This window comes from Euprymna scolopes, chromosome 45 (assembly GCF_053919585.1).
Source record: "Euprymna scolopes isolate OS-2025 chromosome 45, ASM5391958v1, whole genome shotgun sequence".
Lineage (NCBI taxonomy): Eukaryota > Metazoa > Mollusca > Cephalopoda > Sepiida > Sepiolidae > Euprymna > Euprymna scolopes.
In genome coordinates, this window is record NC_136526.1 from 35937953 (window position 1) to 35952661 (window position 14709).

The following is a 14709-nucleotide window of genomic DNA, read 5'->3' on the forward strand; positions in this document are numbered from 1 at the left end:
CACCCCCCCCGGTTTCTTTTTTATTTAACACCACACACACCTCCAAACACCCGGGCAACGCCGGGTACGCCTGCTAGTATTATATAAAGGTTGAATTGTATTACATATTGGGGATTAATTTTTAATGTTTCTTCTTTTTTTTGCCATTATCGAAATCCTGTAGAAATTAGAGGTATACTTCATCATAAAGCCTGTCTTAACCCATGCATATGTCTCGATTATGAAAACCTCTGATTATTTCATGTCATTCAGGAGTTAATTCTTTTTGAATGTCGTGATTTTAGTACATAACTATTTACTATACTAAACAAAATGCCTGTATGTGAATTCAAATAATGAAAAAAAGACCAATAATTGAATGATGTCACTGGTTGAAAATCTATGTTCAATATGGATCATAATCTTCTGTAAGAATTACTATTAAAAATATATTCTTAACTCAAAAACAAAAGCCAAATCTATTGCAACAACAGTTTCCCTTGATTCTTTTTTTTTTACACAGTGATCACCACTTATCAAGGCCCGGAAGCCACTCAGGGATAAGGGTTATTGCAAGTTCTTTACGTTAGTGTGGAGATTTGATGAAGTGTTTACTTAAGGGGGCGGTTCATTAGGAATTTGTTAACATTGGACTTAAAGACATCCAAGTTGTAGTCCAGTGGGAAGCAGGCAGACGGAACAGAGTTCCACAGGCATGCAGTTCTAAGAAAGAAGCTTTGTTCATGGAATCCGCGTTTTGATTTAGGCACAGATATAGAGTGGGGGATTCTACTATTTAACAAATATTTAGCAAATATTGCAAAATAGTGGAGAAAAGCTACAGTGGTGAAAGATGGTTTTTAAACTTGTGAAATCTGTGGCTATTGTTCAAAGTAATCACATATTCGATCACATATGGGTTGAAGATTTTACTTTAAAAATTTTGAATTAATACAAATGCAGATGCATATTTTAAAAGAATATATTATTTTAGTATTAATATTATATTGATTATGCAAATGCGAAATGAATGTCGGTATGTGAATTCAAATAAATAAAAAATAATTCAATTCTTTTTTACTTACATATGTCACTGGTTGGAAATCTATGTTTAATACAGACCATGGTCTTCTGTAAGATTTATTATTTAAAAATGATATTCTTAACTGGAAAACTAAAGCCAAATCTGTTGCAAAAAAAAAAAACGATTTTTTTTCTAATCAACAAATGTTGCCAAATAGTGGAAATAAGTCACAGTAGTAAAAGATTATTTGTGAAATCTGTTCCTTTTAAAAGAAATCACGTATTCGATCAAATATTGGTGAAAAGTTTTACTTTTAAAAATTTTGAATTAATACAAATGCAGACATTTGTCTGCATTTGTATTAAAATGCAGACAAAAAAAAATATTCTTCGTATAAAATATGTGGACATTTTTTGTATTAATAAATACTTTTCACAGATATTCATGAGAGCTCAGACAAGATAAAAGCAAAATTCCCATGGCTTTTTATAAATCAAATTGAGTACAAAATTTATGAACATTCTATTAAGAAACTCAAGTTAAATCAGTGAAAAGTATGTCGGTATTTTTTTTTAGAAATCACATTTACAGACATATATGAGAATGTACAAAGTCCTACCCAACTAATATTCCTTTTGAACCAAGTGCAAAAGAAATCATGACAATTGCATTTAAGGGAACAATGAGGATACTAAATAGAGCGCTCAGTTGGTTTCAATAAAAAGCAGGGCAATGTTGGCAGCTGGTGTGGCTGCCCCATATCCAGCGTTGCAATCATCAAAGGAAAATTCTTTTTTAAAAAATGAAAAGTCATATTTTTGTGAATTATATATTCCTGGAGTGCGTCCAAATCAAAGGAAAACATTTTTTTAAAAAATGAAAAGTCATATTTTTGTGAATTATATATTCCTGGAGTGCGTCCAAATCAAAGGAAAATTTTTTTTTAAAAAATGAAAAGTCATATTTTTGTGAATTATATATTCCTGGAGTGCGTCCAAATCAAAGGAAAATTTTTTAAAAAATGAAAAGTCATATTTTTGTGAATTATATATTCCTGGGGTGCGTCCAAATCAAAGGAAAAAATTTTTTAAAAAATGAAAAGTCATATTTTTGTGAATTATATATTCCTGGAGTGCGTCCAAATCAAAGGAAAACATTTTTTTTAAAAAATGAAAAGTCATATTTTTGTGAATTATATATTCCTGGGGTGCGTCCAAATCAAAGGAAAATTCTTTTTTAAAAAATGAAAAGTCATATTTTTGTGAATTATATATTCCTGGAGTGCATCCAAATCAAAGGAAAACATTTTTTTAAAAAATGAAAAGTCATATTTTTGTGAATTATATATTCCTGGAGTGCGTCCAAATCAAAGGAAAATTTTTTTTTAAAAAATGAAAAGTCATATTTTTGTGAATTATATATTCCTGGAGTGCGTCCAAATCAAAGGAAAATTTTTTTTTTAAAAATGAAAAGTCATATTTTTGTGAATTATATATTCCTGGAGTGCGTCCAAATCAAAGGAAAACATTTTTTTAAAAAATGAAAAGTCATATTTTTGTGAATTATATATTCCTGGAGTGCGTCCAAATCAAAGGAAAATTTTTTTTTAAAAAATGAAAAGTCATATTTTTGTGAATTATATATTCCTGGAGTGCGTCCAAATCAAAGGAAAATTTTTTTTTAAAAAATGAAAAGTCATATTTTTGTGAATTATATATTCCTGGAGTGCGTCCAAATCAAAGGAAAACATTTTTTTAAAAAATGAAAAGTCATATTTTTGTGAATTATATATTCCTGGAGTGCGTCCAAATCAAAGGAAAATTTTTTTTTAAAAAATGAAAAGTCATATTTTTGTGAATTATATATTCCTGGGGTGCGTCCAAATCAAAGGAAAACATTTTTTTAAAAAATGAAAAGTCATATTTTTGTGAATTATATATTCCTGGAGTGCGTCCAAATCAAAGGAAAATTTTTTTTTAAAAAATGAAAAGTCATATTTTTGTGAATTATATATTCCTGGAGTGCGTCCAAATCAAAGGAAAACATTTTTTTAAAAAATGAAAAGTCATATTTTTGTGAATTATATATTCCTGGAGTGCGTCCAAATCAAAGGAAAATTTTTTTTTAAAAAATGAAAAGTCATATTTTTGTGAATTATATATTCCTGGAGTGCGTCCAAATCAAAGGAAAACATTTTTTTAAAAAATGAAAAGTCATATTTTTGTGAATTATATATTCCTGGAGTGCGTCCAAATCAAAGGAAAATTTTTTTTTAAAAAATGAAAAGTCATATTTTTGTGAATTATATATTCCTGGAGTGCGTCCAAATCAAAGGAAAATTTTTTTTTTAAAAATGAAAAGTCATATTTTTGTGAATTATATATTCCTGGAGTGCGTCCAAATCAAAGGAAAACATTTTTTTAAAAAATGAAAAGTCATATTTTTGTGAATTATATATTCCTGGAGTGCGTCCAAATCAAAGGAAAATTTTTTTTTAAAAAATGAAAAGTCATATTTTTGTGAATTATATATTCCTGGAGTGCGTCCAAATCAAAGGAAAACATTTTTTTAAAAAATGAAAAGTCATATTTTTGTGAATTATATATTCCTGGAGTGCGTCCAAATCAAAGGAAATTTTTTTTTTAAAAAATGAAAAGTCATATTTTTGTGAATTATATATTCCTGGAGTGCGTCCAAATCAAAGGAAAATTTTTTTTTAAAAAATGAAAAGTCATATTTTTGTGAATTATATATTCCTGGAGTGCGTCCAAATCAAAGGAAAAATTTTTTTTAAAAAATGAAAAGTCATATTTTTGTGAATTATATATTCCTGGAGTGCGTCCAAATCAAAGGAAAACATTTTTTTAAAAAATGAAAAGTCATATTTTTGTGAATTATATATTCCTGGAGTGCGTCCAAATCAAAGGAAAATTTTTTTTAAAAAAATGAAAAGTCATATTTTTGTGAATTATATATTCCTGGAGTGCGTCCAAATCAAAGGAAAATTTTTTAAAAAATGAAAAGTCATATTTTTGTGAATTATATATTCCTGGGGTGCGTCCAAATCAAAGGAAAAAATTTTTTAAAAAATGAAAAGTCATATTTTTGTGAATTATATATTCCTGGAGTGCGTCCAAATCAAAGGAAAACATTTTTTTAAAAAATGAAAAGTCATATTTTTGTGAATTATATAATCCTGGGGTGCGTCCAAATCAAAGGAAAATTCTTTTTTAAAAAATGAAAAGTCATATTTTTGTGAATTATATATTCCTGGAGTGCGTCCAAATCAAAGGAAAACATTTTTTTAAAAAATGAAAAGTCATATTTTTGTGAATTATATATTCCTGGAGTGCGTCCAAATCAAAGGAAAATTTTTTTTTAAAAAATGAAAAGTCATATTTTTGTGAATTATATATTCCTGGAGTGCGTCCAAATCAAAGGAAAACATTTTTTTTAAAAATGAAAAGTCATATTTTTGTGAATTATATATTCCTGGAGTGCGTCCAAATCAAAGGAAAATTTTTTTTTAAAAAATGAAAAGTCATATTTTTGTGAATTATATATTCCTGGGGTGCGTCCAAATCAAAGGAAAACATTTTTTTAAAAAATGAAAAGTCATATTTTTGTGAATTATATATTCCTGGAGTGCGTCCAAATCAAAGGAAAACATTTTTTTAAAAAATGAAAAGTCATATTTTTGTGAATTATATATTCCTGGAGTGCGTCCAAATCAAAGGAAAACATTTTTTTAAAAAATGAAAAGTCATATTTTTGTGAATTATATATTCCTGGAGTGCGTCCAAATCAAAGGAAAATTTTTTTTTAAAAAATGAAAAGTCATATTTTTGTGAATTATATATTCCTGGAGTGCGTCCAAATCAAAGGAAATTTTTTTAAAAAATGAAAAGTCATATTTTTGTGAATTATATATTCCTGGGGTGCGTCCAAATCAAAGGAAAAAATTTTTTAAAAAATGAAAAGTCATATTTTTGTGAATTATATATTCCTGGAGTGCGTCCAAATCAAAGGAAAACATTTTTTTAAAAAATGAAAAGTCATATTTTTGTGAATTATATATTCCTGGGGTGCGTCCAAATCAAAGGAAAATTCTTTTTTAAAAAATGAAAAGTCATATTTTTGTGAATTATATATTCCTGGAGTGCGTCCAAATCAAAGGAAAACATTTTTTTAAAAAATGAAAAGTCATATTTTTGTGAATTATATATTCCTGGAGTGCGTCCAAATCAAAGGAAAATTTTTTTTTAAAAAATGAAAAGTCATATTTTTGTGAATTATATATTCCTGGAGTGCGTCCAAATCAAAGGAAAATTTTTTTTTAAAAAATGAAAAGTCATATTTTTGTGAATTATATATTCCTGGAGTGCGTCCAAATCAAAGGAAAACATTTTTTTAAAAAATGAAAAGTCATATTTTTGTGAATTATATATTCCTGGAGTGCGTCCAAATCAAAGGAAAATTTTTTTTTAAAAAATGAAAAGTCATATTTTTGTGAATTATATATTCCTGGAGTGCGTCCAAATCAAAGGAAAATTTTTTTTTTAAAAATGAAAAGTCATATTTTTGTGAATTATATATTCCTGGAGTGCGTCCAAATCAAAGGAAAACATTTTTTTAAAAAATGAAAAGTCATATTTTTGTGAATTATATATTCCTGGAGTGCGTCCAAATCAAAGGAAAAAATTTTTTTAAAAAATGAAAAGTCATATTTTTGTGAATTATATATTCCTGGAGTGCGTCCAAATCAAAGGAAAATTTTTTTTTAAAAAATGAAAAGTCATATTTTTGTGAATTATATATTCCTGGGGTGCGTCCAAATCAAAGGAAAAAATTTTTTTAAAAAATGAAAAGTCATATTTTTGTGAATTATATATTCCTGGAGTGCGTCCAAATCAAAGGAAAATTTTTTTTTTAAAAATGAAAAGTCATATTTTTGTGAATTATATATTCCTGGGGTGCGTCCAAATCAAAGGAAAAAATTTTTTTAAGAAATGAAAAGTCATATTTTTGTGAATTATATATTCCTGGAGTGCGTCCAAATCAAAGGAAAATTTTTTTTTAAAAAATGAAAAGTCATATTTTTGTGAATTATATATTCCTGGAGTGCGTCCAAATCAAAGGAAAAAATTTTTTAAAGAATGAAAAGTCATATTTTTGTGAATTATATATTCCTGGAGTGCGTCCAAATCAAAGGAAAAAATTTTTTTAAAAAATGAAAAGTCATATTTTTGTGAATTATATATTCCTGGAGTGCGTCCAAATCAAAGGAAAAATTTTTTTTAAAAAATGAAAAGTCATATTTTTGTGAATTATATATTCCTGGAGTGCGTCCAAATCAAAGGAAAAATTTTTTTTTTAAAATGAAAAGTCATATTTTTGTGAATTATATATTCCTGGAGTGCGTCCAAATCAAAGGAAAAAATTTTTTTTAAAAATGAAAAGTCATATTTTTGTGAATTATATATTCCTGGAGTGCGTCCAAATCAAAGGAAAAAATTTTTTAAAGAATGAAAAGTCATATTTTTGTGAATTATATATTCCTGGAGTGCGTCCAAATCAAAGGAAAACATTTTTTAAAGAATGAAAAGTCATATTTTTGTGAATTATATATTCCTGGAGTGCGTCCAAATCAAAGGAAAAAATTTTTTTAAAAAATGAAAAGTCATATTTTTGTGAATTATATATTCCTGGAGTGCGTCCAAATCAAAGGAAAAAATTTTTTTAAAAAATGAAAAGTCATATTTTTGTGAATTATATATTCCTGGAGTGCGTCCAAATCAAAGGAAAAATTTTTTTTAAAAAATGAAAAGTCATATTTTTGTGAATTATATATTCCTGGAGTGCGTCCAAATCAAAGGAAAAAATTTTTTTAAAAAATGAAAAGTCATATTTTTGTGAATTATATATTCCTGGAGTGCGTCCAAATCAAAGGAAAAAATTTTTTAAAGAATGAAAAGTCATATTTTTGTGAATTATATATTCCTGAAGTGCGTCCAAATGAAAGGAAAAATTTTTTTTAAAAAATGAAAAGTCATATTTTTGTGAATTATATATTCCTGGGGTGCGTCCAAATCATTATCTTTCGCTTTGCTGTTTATATTGATGTTTTAATATGAACGAGGAATGGTAATATTATAGAAATTTTACCAATTATGCACTTTTTTTTGTAATTTTGTTTGATTTAATTTTCTGTGACTGCCCAGTAAACGATTTTGATGTTGAAAACATGACAAATATGTTTATTTATTAATATACCCTAAGTTAAACTCTATAATAGATACATTAATAAAATTACCCCTCTCCTACACATACACAATAAATATATTACTTAATGTTAAGGAAAATTTTATAGAAAATATTATTGGTCCCCCGACTTAATTGGATTTGAACCTTAGAATTCACCCTTGTCTGTTTGTCCATTCATCTGTTCTTTCCCAAATTTCTCAATAACTACTCATTACATTTTTCTGGCATTTTGCATGAAGTTACAACTACCCAAGTGAGAAAATATAACATTCTCGGATTTTTGATAAAAATTCTGTTTGTTTCCCCAGGGGGTCAAAAGTGGTCAAAATGGCCACAAATAGCACTTTTCGGGATGTAGTATATTTTTCAACCATTAGGATTTGCTGAAAATTACCCAAAATCAAGATCACATGGATATACATGTGGAAATGTAATATTTGAACCTGGAAAATTCTGGAGCTTGAGTCCCAGGGTGTTTTAGGGCTGAAAAATACCACCTTTTGGGGCTAATTTTTATTTTTCTCCTAAAATTCATATTAGTGTTTAATTAGTAGATTTTAGATGGCACTGAATCAAAAAAAATAAGACATTTATTATAAAATGGTGTCATTTGCTGTTTTAGCCCAATGTTTACATAAGGCCAGGAGTTTAAAGGGGCAAAATAGGTAACAGTTTTACGACTAATTTTGCTAACAGTACAAGGGAAGTAACTCTTGTGGACTCGATTTTACAAATATTGATGATATATTCGTAGATTGAACTTTAATACATGCGATTGGTTGTATGCTCGTGTATTGTAAGCCTAGCTCACTGGGGAATTTTTGAAATCTTACCGATCAGCTCCACCACTTGCCTGTTGCTATAAGAGTATGTTTGTTGGGTGATTTCTATTTGGATCAGCTTCTTGCAAACAATGTGGCACTAATAGAATTCCTTAATGGATCTCAACAATTTCTTCATCACTCATATTACACCACTCAAATTGGAGGTGATGTATTGGACTTGATACAGAAATTTCTTCTTCACCAGCACTGTGGCTTCCCAGTCCATTTAGTGATCAGTTAGTTTTTTACTTTAATGTGTGATTTCTTTATATCTGTGTTGATTCATTTATTTCATATCGATAAAATAGCAAAAAAAAAAAATAACATGTGAATCCTACCCCCAAATTTAACATCTAGAATATAAAAAAACAACCTTTTTAGAAGCAATACCTTGTTGTATTATAGGGCTATTACTAAAGACTTGGCTAATTGACCACTGCATGTGTATACTTGGCGTCCAAACAAATCTACTTTGATTAACACTCTTCCCCTAACCTGACATTAAACAAAAACGTAATTAAATGAAAGCCCAAACAAATATCATGATAAAAACAAACAACTCAACAAAACCAATTCGCCTCCGACCCTGAGGACCGCTTTTATAAATATCAGTGGGCTTAGAGGTAATCAAGATGATATAGTCTTACCTTTTAGTAAACTCCCCGGATATCTTAGCATTAAGTTAAACAAACTTACACTCTTCAATCCCCTCTAACTACTTTAATATGACAGAATACTTCCCTCGTTGCCGTAAGGACTCGGATACATATATGCACGGCTTAGAGTCTATATTCGTAGCATCGTCCCTTCAACTAGAAAGAAAAATCTTGAATCTCATGAGCAGGCCTTTATTTGCTTTCGACTAACATTTTATCACTGCGATAGTTACTTATATTTTCTCTACCGTTTTCTTCAAGTCAGAATTGTACCCTAATCGATCATGTCTCTAATAGTATAGAAGCAACACTCTCCTTGGATGTTAACGCCCAAATACATGTGTTTGGACTTTAATGACTACATGACAAAGGCATCAGTCAGGGAACAATGGCTTGTGTTTTAACAAAGTATGTTGTGGATATCACTTTTTCTATGTTCCTTATACTGTTAACTTATTCACTTACCAACTGCATGGTTGCTTCTTTAAGGATTATTACTTTACTTAATATCATTTATAATGTATTCCTGCAATTGCAAATTTATTTCCCTGTCCAAGAACACGGCTACATCCCTAACGATTATATTATACAAAGGTTCCATCATGCTATATATTGGGAGATTAATTGTCGGTGTTTCTTCTTTTTTCGCCATGATGGAAATCCTGTAGAAATTATAGGTATAGTTCATTATAAAGCATGTTTTAACCCATGATCGTAACTTCCTACACATGTCTCAAATATTAAAATCTCTGATTATTTGATGTCATTCACGAGTGATTTCTTTTTAAATGTTGTGAATTTTAGTACAGTTTGTTTATTATACTAAACTACTTGCTTACAACCCAAATATAAATATCTCTATTTTTTTATGTCATTCTCGAGTGAATTCTTTTTAGTACAATATGAAATAAATGCCTGTATGTGAATTTAAATAATGAAAAAATAATTCAATTATTTTTTTTATTTACAGATGTCACTGGTTGAAAATCTATGTTTAATATGGATCATGAACTTCTGTAAGATTCACTATTAAAAGTGGTATTCTTAGCCGGAAAACAAAAGGCAAATCTATTGCAAAAAATATTTTTTTCTTGATTCTACTATTTAACAAATATTTAACAACTATTTAACAAATATTTAACAACTATTTAACAAATATTTAACAACTATTTAACAGAAAAGCTAGTGATGAAGACTTGCGAAATCTGTGGCTATTGTTCAAAGACATCACGCATTTGATCACAGATTGGTGAAAGGTTTCACTTTTAAAATTGAATTGATACACATTCAGACCACATCTGAAAAAATATATTCTTCAGGTAAAATCTGTGTTCATTTTTGTATTAATTAATACTTCTCACAGATGCGTTTGAGACCTCAGACCAAATAAAAGCAAAATTCCTGTGGCATATTTTTGTGAATTCAAAATGCAAATTTAGTGACGCACACTTTGGTAAAAATTCCTATTCTTGTATGTGTTTTTCGTACAGTTATATTGATTATACTGAACAAAATGAATGCCGATATGTGAATTCAAATAATGAAAAAATAATTAAATTATTCACTGGTTGGAAATCTATGTTTAATATGGGTCATGAACTTCTGAAAGATTTATTATTTAAAAATGATATTCTGAACTGGAAAACAAGAGCCAAATCTGTTGCAAAAAACGAATTTTCTTGATTCTATTCAACAAATATTTAACAAATGCTATTAAGTAGTGGAAATAAGTCATAGTAGTGAACGATTATTTGTACACTTGTGAAATCTGTGGCTATGGTTTAAAGAAATCATGTATTCGATCACATATTGGTGAAAGGTTTCACTTTTAAAATAGAATTGATACACATTCAGATGCACATCTGAAAAAATATATTCTTCAGGTAAAATCTTTGTTCATTTTTGTATCAATTAATACTTCTCACAGATGTGTTTAAAAGACCTCAGACAAGATAAATCAAAATTCCTGTGACATATTTTTGTGAATTCAAAATTCAAATTCAGTGAGGCACACCATGGTTAAATTTCTGTTCTTATGATGTATTTGTAATTTCTTGTTCTCTTAAATCAAGTTTACTTACACATATGGAGATACAAAAATCATGTGTTTGTAAAATATCTGAATGTTCTTGTTGTACAAAGGCAAATAGAACATAAGAACTTACACTGAGAAAACACCCTGTAATTATTGTGAATATTCTTGTTCTGTGAAACCATATTTAATGGCGCATAGAAAAACTCACCCTATAGAAAAGTCACATTTTTGTGAAATATGTGGCCATTGTTTTTCTAATAAATCACATTTAATAGCACATATAAGGACTCACACTGGGGAAAAGCCATATTCTTGTAAAGTTTGTGGATCTTCCTTTTCCGTTAAATCAAGTTTAGTAGCACATATAAGAACGCACACTGGGGAAAAGCCATATTCTTGTAAAGTATGTGAATATTCTTGTTCTGAAAGAACAAATTTAGTAGCCCATATAAGGATTCACACTGGAGAAAAACCTTATTCTTGTAATGTTTGTGAATATTCTTGTTCTGAAAAATCAAAATTAGCCGCACATATAAGAACTCACACTGGGGAAAAACCATATTCTTGTAATATTTGTGAGTATTCTTGTTCTGTTAAATCGAGTTTAGTGACACATATGAAGATACACAGTAGGGAAAAGCCATATTCTTGTAAAATATGCGGATATTCTTGTTCTCAAAATTCTAAATTAGTGAAACATATGAGAACTCACACTGGGGAAAAACCATATTCCTGTAATATTTGTGAATCTTCTTTTTCTGTTACATCAAGTTTAGTAAGACATATGAAGGTACACGGTGGGGAAAAGCCATATTCTTGTAAAGTATGTGGATATTCTTGTGCTGAAAATTCTTCATTAGTAAAACATATGAGAACTCATACTGGGGAAAAACCCTATTCTTGTAATATTTGTAAATCTTCTTTTTCTGCTCAATCAAGTTTAGTAAGACATATGAAGGTACACGGTGGGGAAAAGCCATATTCTTGTAAAGTATGTGAATATTCTTGTTCTGAAAATTCTTCATTAGTAAAACATATGAGAACTCATACTGGGGAAAAACCCTATTCTTGTAATATTTGTAAATTTTCTTTTTCTACTCAATCAAGTTTAGTAAGACATATGAATATCCACGGTTGAGACTATATTCTCGTAAAATATTTTAACAATCAACTTTTAATCTGCATAAAAATATTTATTGTGTAATATGTTAATACTCTTTTTCTAAAAAATCAAATCTTTTAAGAACAAACTCTAGGAAATGGGAATATATTGAAATGTGTAAGATATTAGGTAAATGTTTGACATCCAGCGTGTTGCTTTATCTGCAACTCGAACAAAATATAAGAAAATTGTTTTAAAAATTATATTATAACACAGTAAGTCTATACTTTAAACCATCATAAATTTAGTTTAGTATTACATATGCAAAAATCACACAATTAAAAAAAGACATATTCTTGCATATTCGTTTTATAGATCTAACATTTAATGTTTCAAAGTAACAAAAATATAATTATGAAACTCTGTATATCTTGGATATCTTTTATCTATAAACATGAAAGAGTCTGTCTGTGTGTCTGTATACATTTCTCTACACAATAACTCTGTCAATTTTCAGTTTACAGACTCGAAATTTGATATACAGGGAACTGAGATTTGGGAAAATCTTTGTAATCTGTTTTCAGCCAGAAATTTGGTTGTTAAGGGGTCAAAGTTCAACGATTTGACCTTTGAGAACTCTACCATACTCCTCCGCCAATTTGGGGTATAAACAATTGAAATTTTAGATATAGGTTCCTTGGACATGGGTCTAACTTAATAACTTTATTTGACTCTAAAGGAATAAATGTTAAGGGTTATAATAGGGATCAAAGTTAAAAAAAATTATCTCTCTGGTCTCTACTAAATTACTCAGACAATTTCTGGTCTAAACATTTAAAATTTTACATAAAGGGTATTCAGATATAGGGCAAGCTTTTTAATCGGTTGTAGTCGAAAATTGGAGCTACTAATATGTATGTATGTTTGCATGTATGCCTAAAACTTTCGATAGAGGCGACGGACTTTCGCAAGATCAGTATCGTTTTGAAGCTCGACCCTTCAGACAACAAATACCGAAAAATTGGCTAAAAACATTAATATCTTCAACCTCAATTGGGCAATTTTAAACAAGGAGGGGTCTCTTTTTTCGCCGATATTTTCGAAAGTCATCCCCTCTTTTCGATTGTCTAACTTAATTTAAACCTACGTCACCACCAGTTTGGCGGTGGTCGTAACAGCAAAGACGTCACTTTTTTCCCCATTCTTTTCCTCCTTTGCAGTACGGATTCAAGCCTGCCTTCCTACTACCACATTTTTTTTTTGCTCAACACACACCTCCAAACCCCCAGCCAACGCCGGGCACCCTTGCTAGTGCATAAATTATGAAATATTAAAAAAAAAAAGAAGTGTATGCTGCAAAATAATGTATGCAAGCCTGAAATGATGTAGCAAGAATTAACCTGTTGAATTTTAAAGAGAATGTATAATCCATTAGTAATTACTAAATAGTCTCACTTAGAAAGCCTATTAAATTGTTTGCCTATTAAATTCTATAGCAACTATAGTGGCTACTTCACCAAACTCTAAGGCGACACCATCAAATGAGTGAGATACATTACTGTAATAACTAAAGCAGAATCGTATACAGTCTCCACTGATTTTCTTGTATATAACAAACTAGACTCGAACATCAAGCTTTCAATACAGGCTGTTAAACACTTTACATTCGCCACCATGTAGGAGAAGAATTGTTTTCATGGAGAAAAAATAATAGACGATTGGAGGTTGAAATACAATCAACAGTACAAATTTACTAAACTACAACTAACAAATTACTTTGGATTGTATCGCAAATTTTTAAATATCTTCCAAAAGAATATGAACGATACTGTTGAAACTCAACTGAACACATGGAATAAATAACTACAACACAAAAGTAAAATAGAACAGATATATCGAAAGCAAAAAAGTATATACAATATTTACATAGAGTCCATTGGTATAGTCATGGGGAGACCGTCCCTGGAGAAGGTGTCGACTGGGTAGTCGTCGATTCACGATCTCGTCTATTTTGAGAGGTTCTCATTGGGTCTCTCTTGTCTTTACGGTACCAACCATATTTATAGGGTTGACACTCCACATATGCTAATTAGGTGGTTCTTATCACAACAGATATGATTGAAGTAAATGCTGTTAGTGAAACAATTATTTTATGGGAAAAAAACAATTAAATTTGTACAAAGTCAATGGAACAGGGAAGAAACATTCAAGTTTATATGATACAATATTATATATAATTGGTTGGTTGGTTGGTTGGTTGTAAAAACAAATATATTCTATTAAAAATATTTTTTCTTCAAAATCACTGGATTCGGCATTAAATAACCTGAAGCAAAAGTTTTGCGGCATTTTCAGGTTATCTAATGCCGAATCCAAAGATTTTGAAGAAAATTTTTTTTAATAGAATATATTTGTTTTTTGCAAGTCAGTTTCTATTTATCCCATAGTTGGGACCCTAACAGGTACTACCATTCTGGGTCAGAGTGGACCTGGGAGCAATGGCAATTAAAGGGTGGCTCCACACTCCCCAGAGCCTGCAAGCTGGGGCCTCACCATCGGATATAGTTTAAGGTCATATCCAGAACCCCTATTGAGGGACTTTTACCCACTGCAGGGGGCAGTCGGCGTATTCTAATGCCCCACCGGCAGGGCCGTATATATAATTGGATATGCCAGAATAAAACATTTTAAACTGACAGAAAGCAAACATTTTCCAAACACTTCCACCAGAACAAAAGAGACACTGAAAAGAAATTTACATGTCAAAAACAACATTTTTCGATCGAATTTCACACAGTTCTGTCAGTTTAAGAATCTTTATTGTA